Consider the following 13,441-nt stretch of genomic DNA (forward strand, 5'->3'; position numbering starts at 1 on the left):
AGGAAGGGAAAACTACAGAAAGTAAAAATTCTTAAAATCTGAGTTTAGAAGTGTCAAGAGAGATTATCTGAACAACCCCTTCAGTTCTTCAGGTAAACCACACAGAACCATCCCACGCCTGAAGTGTCACTTCCTCTCCCCCGCCTCCTAGTTAGCCTACATTTATTAAACTTGCTAAATTTTTCCTTCAAAACACATCTGCTTTATGAAAAGGCTACTCTGTCATTTCCTGACCAAGGACTCACTAAACATGCCTTCCCTTTCTCAGAAGGTTCCAGACGCTTTGGAATGAGAAAATTAAAACCTTTTCTAAACTCTGGTCATTACAGTGATGTAATTTTACCCCCAATGCTTACCTCAGAGCCACAATGTCATATTAACCCACCTCGCTGGCCCCAGCTCTGAGAGCAGCCCCTAAGCCATTTGCAAATGTAGAACAGAACCAAATGAAAAACACACATAATACGTATACTTAACATGATTTAGAATAATATTGATTCTTTTAAACAAAAACACTGAAGTGGCAAAAACCGTTTCAGAATTTTCTTAATTTCCTAAACCTAACACTGACACGGCAAAAACAGGAAAAGAAACTAATGTGTCTGCTGGACCGGAGAAGAATCAAGATGTACTTTTCAAACACGAGGACACCAGTGGGGTACCCATGACTCTGTGATCCAGGGGTAACAGTTCAGTGATGGCAGGAAGTCCAGGCAAGTTGGAGGCTAACTTCCAACCCCCACCTGTTTATTCTCTGCCTGGGGGGTGCGGGGAGGCTAGAAGATGGATAAGCAGAATAATCAAGGTCTGTGAGGATGCCGAGATATCATTTCTGTCAAAAGTGACAACTTGCTCTCTTACCAATCTTTAAACAGTTTAAATTTCACCCTCCTTCACCATCCAAAAAAAGCAGGGCTGGAGGCAGAGAACACAGCCTCCAAAAACAAAAGAATGTCAAGGGAGAGGAGAAAGAGAAAGCGGGGGAGGAAGGAGGTGAATCCACCAACTGGTCAGTTATCCCATTTAGACACGGGGACTCAATAGAGAACCACTGAAATAAACCCTGACAGACTCCCTGGCCAACGCAGAAGACACTCACCACGAGAGTCACATGGCTGGCCTGAAACTGAGTGGACCTCGGACTGAGTCATTCAGATCGGGATGTAAACAATTCCACCTAACCTCTCTAAAGTTCCCCCTGGAAGTGGATATTCTCTTCTAGGAGAGTCAACCCTTATACATATTTCCAGAGGGCGCCTTCATGGATTTTGCCCAAATATCAATTTTAGGGGATTACCCTAAGCCATCTTCAGAGAACACACGTACTCCTGCAGCTCTTTGCCCATAACCCCACATGCACTGCTATCCAGGGGCCCTTTTACTTCCCCTGTGTGGCCTCAGTATTATCACAGTGACCAAGAACGCCGGTCCTGGAGTCGAACTGCCTGAGTGAGTATTTGGCTGTTCAACCTTGGACAGTTGTTTAAACTCTCTGAGCCTTCTAACTTTAGACAGAGTAATAATAGTACTTCCCAGCTTCAAAAGGTTCTCCTAAGATTTAACTGACATACTGCAAAGAAAACACTTAGTAAATGCCTGAAATATAGTAACTACTCAATAAAGGTTGCCTCTTATTGTCATCATCTGTGTTCTCTTCCGTCGAGAGAAGTCAAGAGCTCTTTAAAAAGTGAGGAAAAAGTAGGGGCGCCTGGGTGGCTCAGTCGGTTGACAGCCCGACTTGGGCTCAGGTCATGATCTCATGGCTGTCAGCCTGTCAGCGCAGAGCCGGCTTCAGACCCTCTGTCCCCCTGCCTGTGCCCCTCCCCCACTTGCGTTCTCCCAAAAATAAATAAATATCTTTTTTAAAGCAAGGAAAAAATAGTCGTAGACTAGAGTATCGAATATTGGAATGGGTATAGTTTAACTCATTTTATCAAGAAAACTGAGGTCCAAGGGGTAAAATAACTTGGCCAGTTTGATACAGACAGATAGGAGCAATCTCCTGGCTCCTATGCTATTGCTTTTGCTAATAAACAGGTAAAACATGTTATGTTCAAGTACAAAAACAGAAGGAAATTAAGATACTCACTTGTGGTCAGGGTCAACTGAATTATTCACAATTAGTATATGAATGTCTGTAAGTTGTGTCACTAAGGAAAATACTGGAACATGTGTTATGATCTCAGGTAGGAATTAAAAAAAATTCAGTATTCTCCATGAAAATGTACAACTCAGATGAAGAAGTGATCCCATGTTTCCAAATCACCGTTCAATTCATATTATGTATTGCGTAATTATGACTGCTTTCTGGGACTTTCACCGCATGCCCTCTATTTAGGTGTTACTGTACTTTACAACTTTGCTCATTTTTCATTCCCATCTCAAATCCCTGCTAAAGCCAAAACAAAAAACAACAACAAAGAAAGAAGGCCAATTCCTGTCAGCTTGTTTGCTTAGTAGAGTCCAAGAACATAAGAGTGACAAGATGCCAGGACCGGGTAGCCAAAGCTACTAGTTTCACAAAGAAATCGAAGCACACGGGACACCTGGGTACCTCAGCTGACTAAGGTCTGACTTCGACTCAGGTCGTCTTACACTTCATGAGTTCGAGCTCCACATCGGACTCTCTGCTGTCAGCATGAACCTACTTCGGATCATCTGTCCCCCTCTCCCTCTGCCCTTCCCCTGCTCATTCTCATTCTCTCTCTCTCTCTCAATAAACTTTAAAAAAATTGAAGTGTAAAAGAGGGCAGAGGGGAAGACTTGTTCCATAACCTAAAACTGGTAGTTTTTCCAAATAATCTTTTTCAAATACATGGAATTCCTGAATTCCCTCCAGTGTCTACTCTTCTTCATCGTGATTAATCCCAGTGCCGTGACACAAGCTTGCCAGGTCTCGTCCCAATCCCTGGCTTGAATTGTTCAGAAGAGGCAACACAACAGGGTAGAGAGCGGACTCTTGGGGGTGGAGTAGACCCAGATTCAAAGCCCCAGATGTGCCACTTACTGCCCGAGAGACCCTGTCAAGTCTTTAACCCCAAAGAGCTTGAGCTTCCTTATTTAGAAAATGGCAGTAACCCACAGTCTCTCTATTGGGAGTCACGAAAACAATCTGGAGAGACAACATAAAGAGCCTGAGCCTGACACGTGAGGCCTGATGCGTTCGTTCTTAGGCCATTACTATGGTTTTACTTGAAAATGTATCTCAGTGTCATCTCTAATTTTTTTCCAATATAAAGTTTCATCTTTTCACCTAAAAATCAACACTCACTGAAGCAAACATACACACACACATGCTGTGTGTATGCAGTGTGTGACGGAGGAAGGAAGGGAGAAACAGACAAAGAGGGAGAATCAATCACCTATTGTGTCATCATCAAAAGAAATCATGTTACTATGTCGGTATGTTTTCTCCCAGTTTTCTTCCTCGGCAACAGTGTGGATGTTTGCGTGTCTGCTACCTTCTTGTAGCTATATGTAGATGCAATTTATAATCCTGATGATAAATGCTACCTGGGAGAGAGGCTGTTCCGGAACATCTTTTATGTCAGATTACAGAATTATTGCCTAAATTAGGAATAATGATCCCTAACAACATTCTTTACTTTTAAGTTTTGTCTAGATGCCATTTTGAAAAGCAGCACCAAACCTTCCACCATCTTCTATGTCATGAGAGTGGCAAAGTAAAAGGATAGTTCATTAGATGAAGAGTCTCCTCAAGATTTTAGTGATAAATTGAGTCTTAAGCCTGATGAGAGTCCCACAGAGCAATCCAATCTTTTCCTACTTCCTCATTATTAGATTTATCATTTTTATTCTACTTCAAGAAACTTTTTCAATGAAAGGTTGCAAGGTGTTATATACTTCATAAGTCCTTGATTATCTGAAAATGCCCTTGTATTAAGAACTTCTCTTCACTCAGATTACACGCTCATGTCCAAGAGGATTTATTGTAAGAAAATGGGACAAAATTCAGAGTGTGAAAAGGGCTTCATGGGAACAAGAAAGGAACTGACACCGTTACTCTGCCTCCTTCTATGGCTCCCCTGCTTCTCTCTGACCCTGCTCGCTCCTTTCTCTCTCCCAGTCTGCTTCTGCCTCCTCCCAGTTTCTGCCTCTGTCAGGAGGTTAGCCTGCACATCACACGACTTGCCATGGCACTAACGATACCCTCATCTCCATGACTTTCCAGCTCCAGTCCTCAATGTTGACCACAAGTGTTGACTCTTTCAAAGCTCTTGAAGAACGATCTCATTGGCCCAGCTCATCTCTATGTGCCAGATGTGAAGTCACAGGTTACTTCCCAGAGATTTGCACTCCTAGTCCAATCAAGTTGGCTGGAGATGGCAAGGCACCTGACTCAGGTGCCCACCTGCTCCATGGGTCCTCCCAGATGAAGGTGATTCGGTGAGGAGAGGGCTTGACCATAGCCAGGACTCCCCCAAGGCATTTTTAGAGCAGTTCTTTTTAGACTTTACACAGTAAAACAACTCACCTGGATAGAAAATTCTGGAATGACCATCCTTCCCTCTTGGCACACAGTAGACAGTGTTTCACTGTGTCTGGCATGAAGTATTACCAAGCAGACGTCTGACATCTTTTTACTCCTTACCAGCCATTCTGTCTTCCTGCTTGCACCTTTGTATAGTTTCTTCCGTTGTTCAGTGTTTTTAAAATTATGGCAGAACATGCCTCCATATGGTTCCCTTTCTGGTATTTTATCTGTAATATGGCTAAGTCCTTTAAGTCCAGAGAAGTTTTCTTCTGTATTTTTTTTTTTCAATTGCTCCTGTTCTCATTACTCTGGCTTCATTTTCAGGAACCTCAACAATTGTATGTTTATTTTTCACATTTATTATTTTCCCTCACCATCTCATCTCTGATTTTTCTCCAGTGCAGAAGAACAGCTCAAGACTGCCTTGCACAGAGGAGTCATCATTCTGAAGTACCAATTCTGATCTCCAAAGTGAATTTTAATTATGTGATTGTATCCTTATTTTTCCTCAATAACCCTTTCTTATTTCACCTAGCTCCATTTCATTCCCTTCTTATTCTCTATTTATATCTTGGCACTCCTATTTCTTTCATGCCACATCTTCTTTATATCATACTGAGTAGAGTAAAAAAAAATGTGAATATTTCTCCTGTTTCTTGTAATAAATCACCTTACAGATCTGCTCTTCCTCTGAGACTTGAGATGATGTCCCTTTACTTTATAATGGAATTTTTTTCAATGGCTACATACTACTTTTTTTCCTACATAAATCCCTAAAGTAAAATGTATTCAGACTCAACATCTATCAACAACCTGGTATCTATCAACAAAGTTTATTGCTCTTAGTTTTCTTTTTCATATTACACTGGGAATTATATTTCAGTGATGGAAATAGTTCAGTTTTGTGATACACTATAACAGCAAATTATGGTAAACAATGAATCCATTCTGATTAAAATCTATATGGAGAAAAGCAAAGAATATAAAATAAATACAACCATTTAAAGGAAAAACGCCAGGTAATATAAAAGATGCTCTAACTGCTATTTCTAATTAGGCAAAGAAAACCACTAAAAAATTTTTAGAGCAAGGGTGCCTGGGTGGCCCAGTCGGTTAAGCGTCCCAACTCTTGATTTCAGCTCAGGCCATGATCTCATGGCTCGTGAGTTCAGGCCCATGTCAGGCTCCGCACTGACAGTGCAGAGCTCGCTTGGGATTCTCTGTTTCCCTCTCTCTTTGCCCCTCCCTCACTGTTCTGTCTCTCTCAAAGATAAGACTTAAAAAAAAAAATTGAGAGCATCTAATTAAAGGGAAAAAAAGCCACCCAGAACCACAAAATCTCTCTCTAATAATGAAGGAGGACTTCTAAGGACTGTGGTTTCTCACAATTGTTCTTCCAACTGAAAAAGGTAAAAAGTAACAGCTTGTTGCCTTTGACTTTGTTCTCTGTCTTCTTGAGCAACGGCCAAACCTCATTCTCCAGCCAATACACATGAAAACAAAACGAGGTACCAGCACCCAGTTCAATTCCAAGTTTCTGACAGGTGTTCTATGATGTGGTTCATCTTTCCTAGTGGGGAGGGAGAGCACTGTCCCCTACTCATCTCCCTGCCTGTCTGATCAAGTAACTAACATGACACAAAGAAATGGCAGTTCCCAGTGCGTTGACAGGGTCCATTCTGTCAGCACTTCTACCTCTAGCAGCGCTTTGTGGAGGATGCAGTGCAAATATGCACCGCTGACAGTCAAGCCCATGTCCCCTACTTGCTGTCTACTTAACTCTGGTACCACGGGGTCTCCATGTTGGTGCAACAGGAGGGTGCCTACGAACAGAGGAAGAGCACGATAGTTGCACTGGGGCAAAATTCAACTACGCACTGGAGGAGGGCAGTTCGCTTTTCTGGTGGGCACGGACCATGTGTTTCTGAACTGGCAGGGCAGACGGGAGGGGTAGGGGGCAGCAGGGCAATTTCCTTTCTCAGACCAGTTCCGTGTGCCATGTCAAGGAAACTTCATCAACTGTGCCAACAGGCTGAATTCCAGTCTTACTTTCCAGTGTTTACCGTGTTCCTCTTTTTTCAGGGTTCTCTAGACATTACTGGGGGCAAACGAGTGAGGCTGTATCAGAGGCCACAGGCAGATGTCATTTAAAGCTTGAAGCCCTGTGGCCACCTCTTTCATATCCTCTTTTAGGTACAGTTCACCTGTGGCCAAAACCAGGGCTTCAAGTTCAAAACCAGTTCAAAACCAGACATGGTATTTTATTTTAGAGCTGTCCTGCTCACCCAAGAGCAAGCCTTTTTTTTTTTTAATGTTTATTTATTTATTGAGAGAGTGGGGGGAGGGGTGGAGAGAGAGGGAGGGAAAGAATCCCAAGCAAGGCCCCATACTGCCAGTGCAGGGCTCACCACGTGCCTTGATCTCATGACCGTGAGATCATGACCTGAACTGAAATCAAGAGTTGGACACTTAACCAACTGAGCCACTCAGGTGCCCCAAGAATGATTCTTACCCCTTCCCTCGCCCATCTCAGTTTTCACTGCCTGGAGACATTTTTGGTTGTCACAACTGAGGCTACTACTGGCATTTGGTGAGCACAAACCGGATGCTGCTAAACATCTACGGCACACGAGGAAGGCTTCCATGACAAAGCAGCATCTGGTCGAAAATGCCCATAGTACCATGGCTGAGAAATCCTGCTTTACAGCAAAGGCCCATCTCAAACAGTAGCCCGTGGGGGAAGGATCTGATAGGTGTCTTTGCTCCTCCCATCACCTGTATCAGCACCATACCCGTTGCCTGAGTGCCGCAATTACATTGGCTTTCTGTTGATTAGAATACACGAATCTTTAAATGAGAAAGGACAGCTTTTGCCCTCTATGACACAGATGACAGTGCAGGCGAGATACGGCCACTAACAGGCAGGCACTGACAAGTTCCCAGTCCGCTGGCAGTAATGTGGTGCTGAGCCCAGCCTGATGGGGTGCTGCTTATATACTTCATAGCACTGGCTTCAGTGATGAGCTCACTAAAGCTCTCAAAGTTTTTGTTCTTGGTAAGAAATATATATTAATTTAGTAGGGGAAAAAGGAATTACATTTAGGCATCAGCTAATTATTTTTCAAACCATACTTTTTTCGTGAAACTTTCCAGGACTATCCCAGGTTGAAATAATCTCTCCTATATAGGCTCCTAAAACAAATTAATTTTCCTTCCCATTTTTAACTTCCACTTATCACATGCCATGTCATATTAAGGTAATTCCATACATAGTGTATCTTTACTATGTTAATCAACATTTATGCATCTTTGTATTACCAACACCCATGCTATGGTTTGACTATGTCAGGTGTTAAAAAAAGTATTTTTCTAATTGAAGTACACTTGACAATACAATACTATATTAGTTTCAGGTGTATAACCTAGCGATTCAACAATTCTTTTTTTTTTAATTTTTTTTTAACGTTTATTTATTTTTGAGACAGAGAGAGACAGAGCATGAACAGGGGAGGAGCAGAGAGAGAGGGAGACACAGAATCTGAAACAGGCTCCAGGCTCTGAGCTGTCAGCACAGAGCCCGACGCGGGGCTCGAACTCACGGACCATGAGATCATGACCTGAGCCAAAGTCGGACGCTTAACCGACCAAGCCACCCAGACACCCCCGATTCAACAATTCTATACATTATACGATGTTCAGCACAGTAAGTATTTTCCCTAATTAAAAAGAAAAAAACCACTTCTTACAGAACATGTTTCACCATTTTAGTCCGGCCAAATCAAGTAGTAATCCGCACTCTGATGGCCAGGGACAAGCAGTGGCATCAGGGACAAGCAGTGGCATCGGGGACAAGCAGTGGCTGGACCTGACATGCAGGTGCTCCAAGCCTGTCGGGGGCAGCTCTCTGTGAGTTAGGGAACAGGCTACTGGCTGAGGAATCGCTAGGATTACACCTGGGCACACCCAGGCTGCTCCTCCAGGCTCTGTAACTCAGACCGAAAAGGGTCCTGCTATTGACTGCAATGTTTTTAGCACATTTGCACGTGTTCTGTTACTTTGGTTTGGTCTGGAATGTTGTTTACTTTGTTTTTTGGCTCTCAGAAACTCACCCATCCGTATGCTATCCACAGGGATTCTCCCCCACTCTGAAAACATTTTTGACCAAAATCCTTGCTGTATTTTTTGTGCAGATACAGCATAAGGAGACCCCACCACCACCACCACCACACACACACACACACACACACACACACACACACACCCCCCAAGTGCATCCCTCAAAGCAGTGTCTGTTACAAAAGGCCGGTCTGTGTTTGATGTCTGAAACGGAGACAGAGCTATCTGTATGCCAACCCAACTGGCTTTCCCTCTCCTACCGTTCTCCCTCCTCCAACCACAGGGATTCCAGCCAATGTCCAGAGAATCATCAACTACAAAAGACAGATTATTTCTTACATATCTATTATGTTTCTTCTACATCCTTGAAAACAGGACACATCTTTTTCTACCTAAGAAATCAGCAAGGGGCACCTGGGTGGCTCAGTCAGCTAAGCGTCTGACTTTGGCTCAGGTCATAATCTCTCGGTTGGGGAGTCCAAGCTCCACGTGGGGCTCTGTGCTGACAGCACAGAGCCTAGAGTCTGTTTCAGATTCTGTTTCTTCCTCTCTCTCTCTCTCTCTCTCTCTCTCTCTCTCTGCCCCTCCCTTGCTCATGCTCTGTCTTTCTCTCTCTCTCTCTCAAAAATAAATAGACATTTTTAAAAACTAAAAGAAAGAAAAGAAATTGGCAAGAAGGCATCACCCTGTTTCCTGGTCCCCTGCCCCCACAGAATTTCAGCAAAGTGGGTTGGAGCAACAGGCCAGTAACCAGCCTTACACTACTTTACAATGGCACTCAGTTCTCCCACACAGATCGTTTAACCCAATCCTCACAAAACCCTGTGATTTAGTCACTGTTTTCCCTTGGCAGCTGGGTAACGGAGACTGAGAGAGGCACATTCACATGGCCAGGGAGCAGAGGTGCTGCTATCTGAGGCCGAGTCCTAGAACTCAGAGCTCTATGCACAGCAGCAGCTCCCCCCAAGGGCTACGATTCCATCTCTCCATTGGTTCTGTCCCAGAGAGGCCTCTGTGCCCCTCCCTGGCACATCAACACAACTAGTCAATCTTACAAAAAGCAGGCAGCTGGTTAGGAAGACTAGTGAAGAAAATGTGGACACAAAGCCAAAGCTCTACCAAAGGGCAACTTCCAACAGTGCATCCTACTATTAGCACATCCATGGAAAGCAAAACCCAATCTAGATAGTCTTTGTCGATGGCCAGAAAGTTAGACACAAGTGGTACAATTCTGTGCATATGTTGGTACTGATGTGATCTGTAAATCTAAATCCTTTCTCCAGAAATTCTATCATTGTTTATGTGCACAGGAAGTGGGAGATTTATGGGGTGGAGGACTGCTTTATAAAAAGAGCATGCAAGTTAATAAATTAGTAAGTAAAGTACAACAATACCCTATGGGGAAAAACGTATACATCTCTACTCTGTGTAATGTGAATAGTCATCACTCCATGCCCTCAGGTAGCCAAGTTAAATATGACAGGAGTGCACAAATCTAACTGGGCACCAGTGCAGTGACACAGTATGAAGTCTGAAAAGAAAAACCAGTGGTCCCTGCATGAGCCATCAGAGAGCCAGGAAGGAGTCAGATGCCACTCTGGGCCCACAGATTCCCACCCGACGGGACCAAGAAGAGAAGCTAGGGGAGCATTTGGCATATCAAGGCCTATTTAGCCCAGTGCTGGGGTAGCCAGCAGATGTGGGAAGATGTTCTTGCACTTTATAGCACAGCCTGATGCTTCCAGTTCTCTCACCGGCTCTGTGAGGTTGACTGGCAGCGATGATTTTCCCAACCCCATCTCCTACAGTGATGTTAGGAACCCACGAGCATTCTTCATTGTGACACCACAGCAAGTGTCCAGGTGCCAATACAGACTCAGTTACGCCAGGCCTGTTTTTAGCTCTTAGAGTCAGGGCTGATTTCTCAGGTTAACAAATTTTAGTGAAACTAAATTACCTTAGTTACCTAATTACCTCTTAATATCCTCATTAGAGAGAAGTGGGGAATATCACTACCAGAGAAAATCCCTAAAATCTCATTTTATCCGTAGCTTCATTGGCAGGACTACACAACCCCTTCAAAGATCCCCAACTGATAGCAGTGATGCGTGACAGGATTGTGCCGCTCTCAAAAACATCCCTATGGGCACACTTGAAACACGGCGAGAGAGCTGCTGCCCACCTGCCTGCCCAGCAAGATGCATCAGCAACAAGACTGCGAGGCTCTCCACAGGTGAAAGCTGTAGGTTATCTACCAATCCCAGACCTCAAAGGCAAGTGCAGACACATGTCAGCTTCGCAAAGACTATCTGCAGAAGTAAGCCAGAGAGCCGCCTCCAGTGATGCAGTTGCTTTGACCATACTTGCTTCCCTGGGGTTGACCATTGCAACAGATGCTGTCTTCCGAAGCAAACAAAAGAGCTACCGACCGGAGAGCCAGGCTCCTCTGTGCCATTCACCTCCATCTCACCAACCACCTCTCCTGGTCATGCTCAAGTTCAGTGCCAACAAACGCTGGTAGGGTCAGGAAGGGAGAATCAGGGGTGTTACACCAATTCAAGATATTTATCTTAAAGTGCTACCCTAGATGTCATGAGATCTTCAAACACAAAGGAAAAAGAGAAGTGTCCAAGGCACTCATAAATCGAGTGAGGGAGAAAGACCCACCCACCTATATTCTCCTCCTCCCCCCCCAAAAAAAAAAACCAGGATGGAAAGATGATAAATAGCCCAGATTTGGCTCACCAAATATAGTGTAAATCCAAGTCCCATTATTTAATTATAAAAATTGCCTTAAGACTGTGTCCCATTCTCCAGACTCTCTGGTACACTATTCTGTGTATAGTATGAGTTCTGTGCATGGTGCTGAATGAAACAGAAAATCTAGTATTTTAAATTCTGTGTGGGGCCTCGAGAAGACCAGAATTCTTGAATTGCTCAAGTGTGTACAGGAATCTGTCCACTTTCATCAAGTCACAGAATTCTGCTGATATATAGGATCAGAGAGAGAAGGGACTTTTTAAATCTTAAGGTGTTTTGCAGATGAGTGAGTGATGCCCAGAAACTTCTAGTGACTTTCTCAAGGCTGTGAAATAAATGAAAAATCTAGGCCTAGAATCATGGGTGTCTGAAGTACCAGACGAGAGTAAAGATGTCACAGAACCAAGAGAGAAAATGAGGAACCACCCTCCAGTAGAGCAGAAGGAGACGATATATATTTGCATCTCATCCCAGCTGAATAATTTGCTTGGGTAATCAGATGCACATTCTCCGCTAAACGCTTTCTAGTTCATTATTTTGCTTAAAAGTGATTAAAAGGTTCAAAAATAATTATCTATTTCCATTGACAAAATGGATTTCACTGCAATAGACTCAGTGTATTAATAAACACTTACACATGCCACTCTATGAAAAACATATTGTCTGCAAATAACCTTTCAATTAGAAACAGATGCTGTGGGCTTTCAGATTCTGAAGTGTTTTTATTTTAAATGGCCTGGTCGCAAACCAGGCTGGCAGCAAGCTGTTCTTCCTTTCTCTTCAGGACCTGTTTCGAAGACCTGACCTTCCCGTGGGATCTCACATGACTCCAAAGCACCCAGGATTCACAGCCTGCCAGGCCAGAATGTGCTTCTGAATCTGTCCTCTCAATAAAGATCGCCCCACCTCGGCCACTAAGCAGTTTCCACGCTGCCTTAGGACGAGGAAAGGAAAGAGTGTTGGTTGTGGTCCCTGTGGATAGTTCCCATCAACAAAGATGTTCTGAGCACCTGTTAGACCCCATGAGAGGTACTTCCCGTGAGTTCTTTCTCCTCGTCCTTGAAGCAGATGGTATTGTAGACAAACGGATGAGAAGTCGGCAACAACAGTCCTCACTTGGGGAGCTGAGTGTTGTACATGCATTTTACACGCATTAACAAATGTAAGATAGCATCATTATTGTCTCCACTTCACAAATGATAAAATCAAGGCTCAGACCTACTACACAACAGGGTAGGGATTCAAATCCAGGTGGCCTAGGCCACAGCCTGTGCTTCTAACCGCTCTGCTCTCCCACCTCTCTGCAGCCTCCCGTGATGACAGTCTACTCTTCCAACAGGGCTCCTCCTCTTAGCCCATGCCAGGGATCCTCTTCCCACTGTCCCTTTACCTAGAGGCCAAGGGTCCTCCACCCTTTCAGGTTTACAGAACACCTGAAATAAATACAGTCTGGTCGACAATAACACACTTCTTTAAATACCGTAGTTCCTATGGAATTGGCAAATAGGAGGACAATATCCATATAAAACAGAAGTTGGGTCGGATTTTATGTATTTTTTCTTAGCCCCCAAGTAAAAGCATCCAAACACAAGGCTCACTGGCAGAGCTGCCCTACATTACTGTCCAGATACCCACTCATCCCGTCCCTGGCTCCCACTGGCCCAGCTGAACCACATGCTCTTAGAGGCACCTTGGGCACACTTCTCCACGACCCTGTGTAGAAGAACAACACAAAACAGGGACCCAGAGCCACCCATCTCAGTCACGGCTCAAGCCGTGCAAAGCTGGCGAGTACTTCCCCCCACCTCCCTCTGCCCTTGTCTCCAGAGCCCAGCAGCCTGGGCCCCTCCCTAGGGCCCCTTCCACCGTAAAGACTGACACTAGACTATTTATTTCCTAGGAATTCAGGGTGACACTTCCCAGTTGTGCTAATACTTTTATTAGGATTGTTACTGTTTCTCAGTGTCCTGGACAGAGTTGTGTAGGTTTTGAATGATCTATCCAACTCTATTTTTTCCATAAATCTTATTGTTTTTGTGTGCAATTTTACTGAAGTTTTTCAAGTTGCCT

The 13,441-nt window shown here is 44.0% G+C and overlaps 1 protein-coding gene and 1 long non-coding RNA gene across 6 annotated transcripts in view; one reads left to right on the forward strand and one right to left on the reverse strand.

Annotated features, from left to right (window-relative positions):
• Positions 1-13,441, reverse strand: part of HHAT (hedgehog acyltransferase) — a 325,652-nt gene that overhangs the window by 121,095 nt on the left and 191,116 nt on the right. The window lies entirely within an intron of this gene.
• LOC144614836 (uncharacterized) lies at positions 10,267-12,267 on the forward strand. Its single transcript, XR_013553064.2, has 3 exons — positions 10,267-10,539; positions 10,663-11,128; positions 12,156-12,267. It is a non-coding gene; the product is annotated as an uncharacterized LOC144614836 (long non-coding RNA).

This window comes from Panthera onca, chromosome F1, assembly GCF_046562875.1.
Source record: "Panthera onca isolate mPanOnc1 chromosome F1, mPanOnc1 haplotype 2, whole genome shotgun sequence".
NCBI classification, from domain to species: Eukaryota; Metazoa; Chordata; class Mammalia; order Carnivora; family Felidae; genus Panthera; species Panthera onca.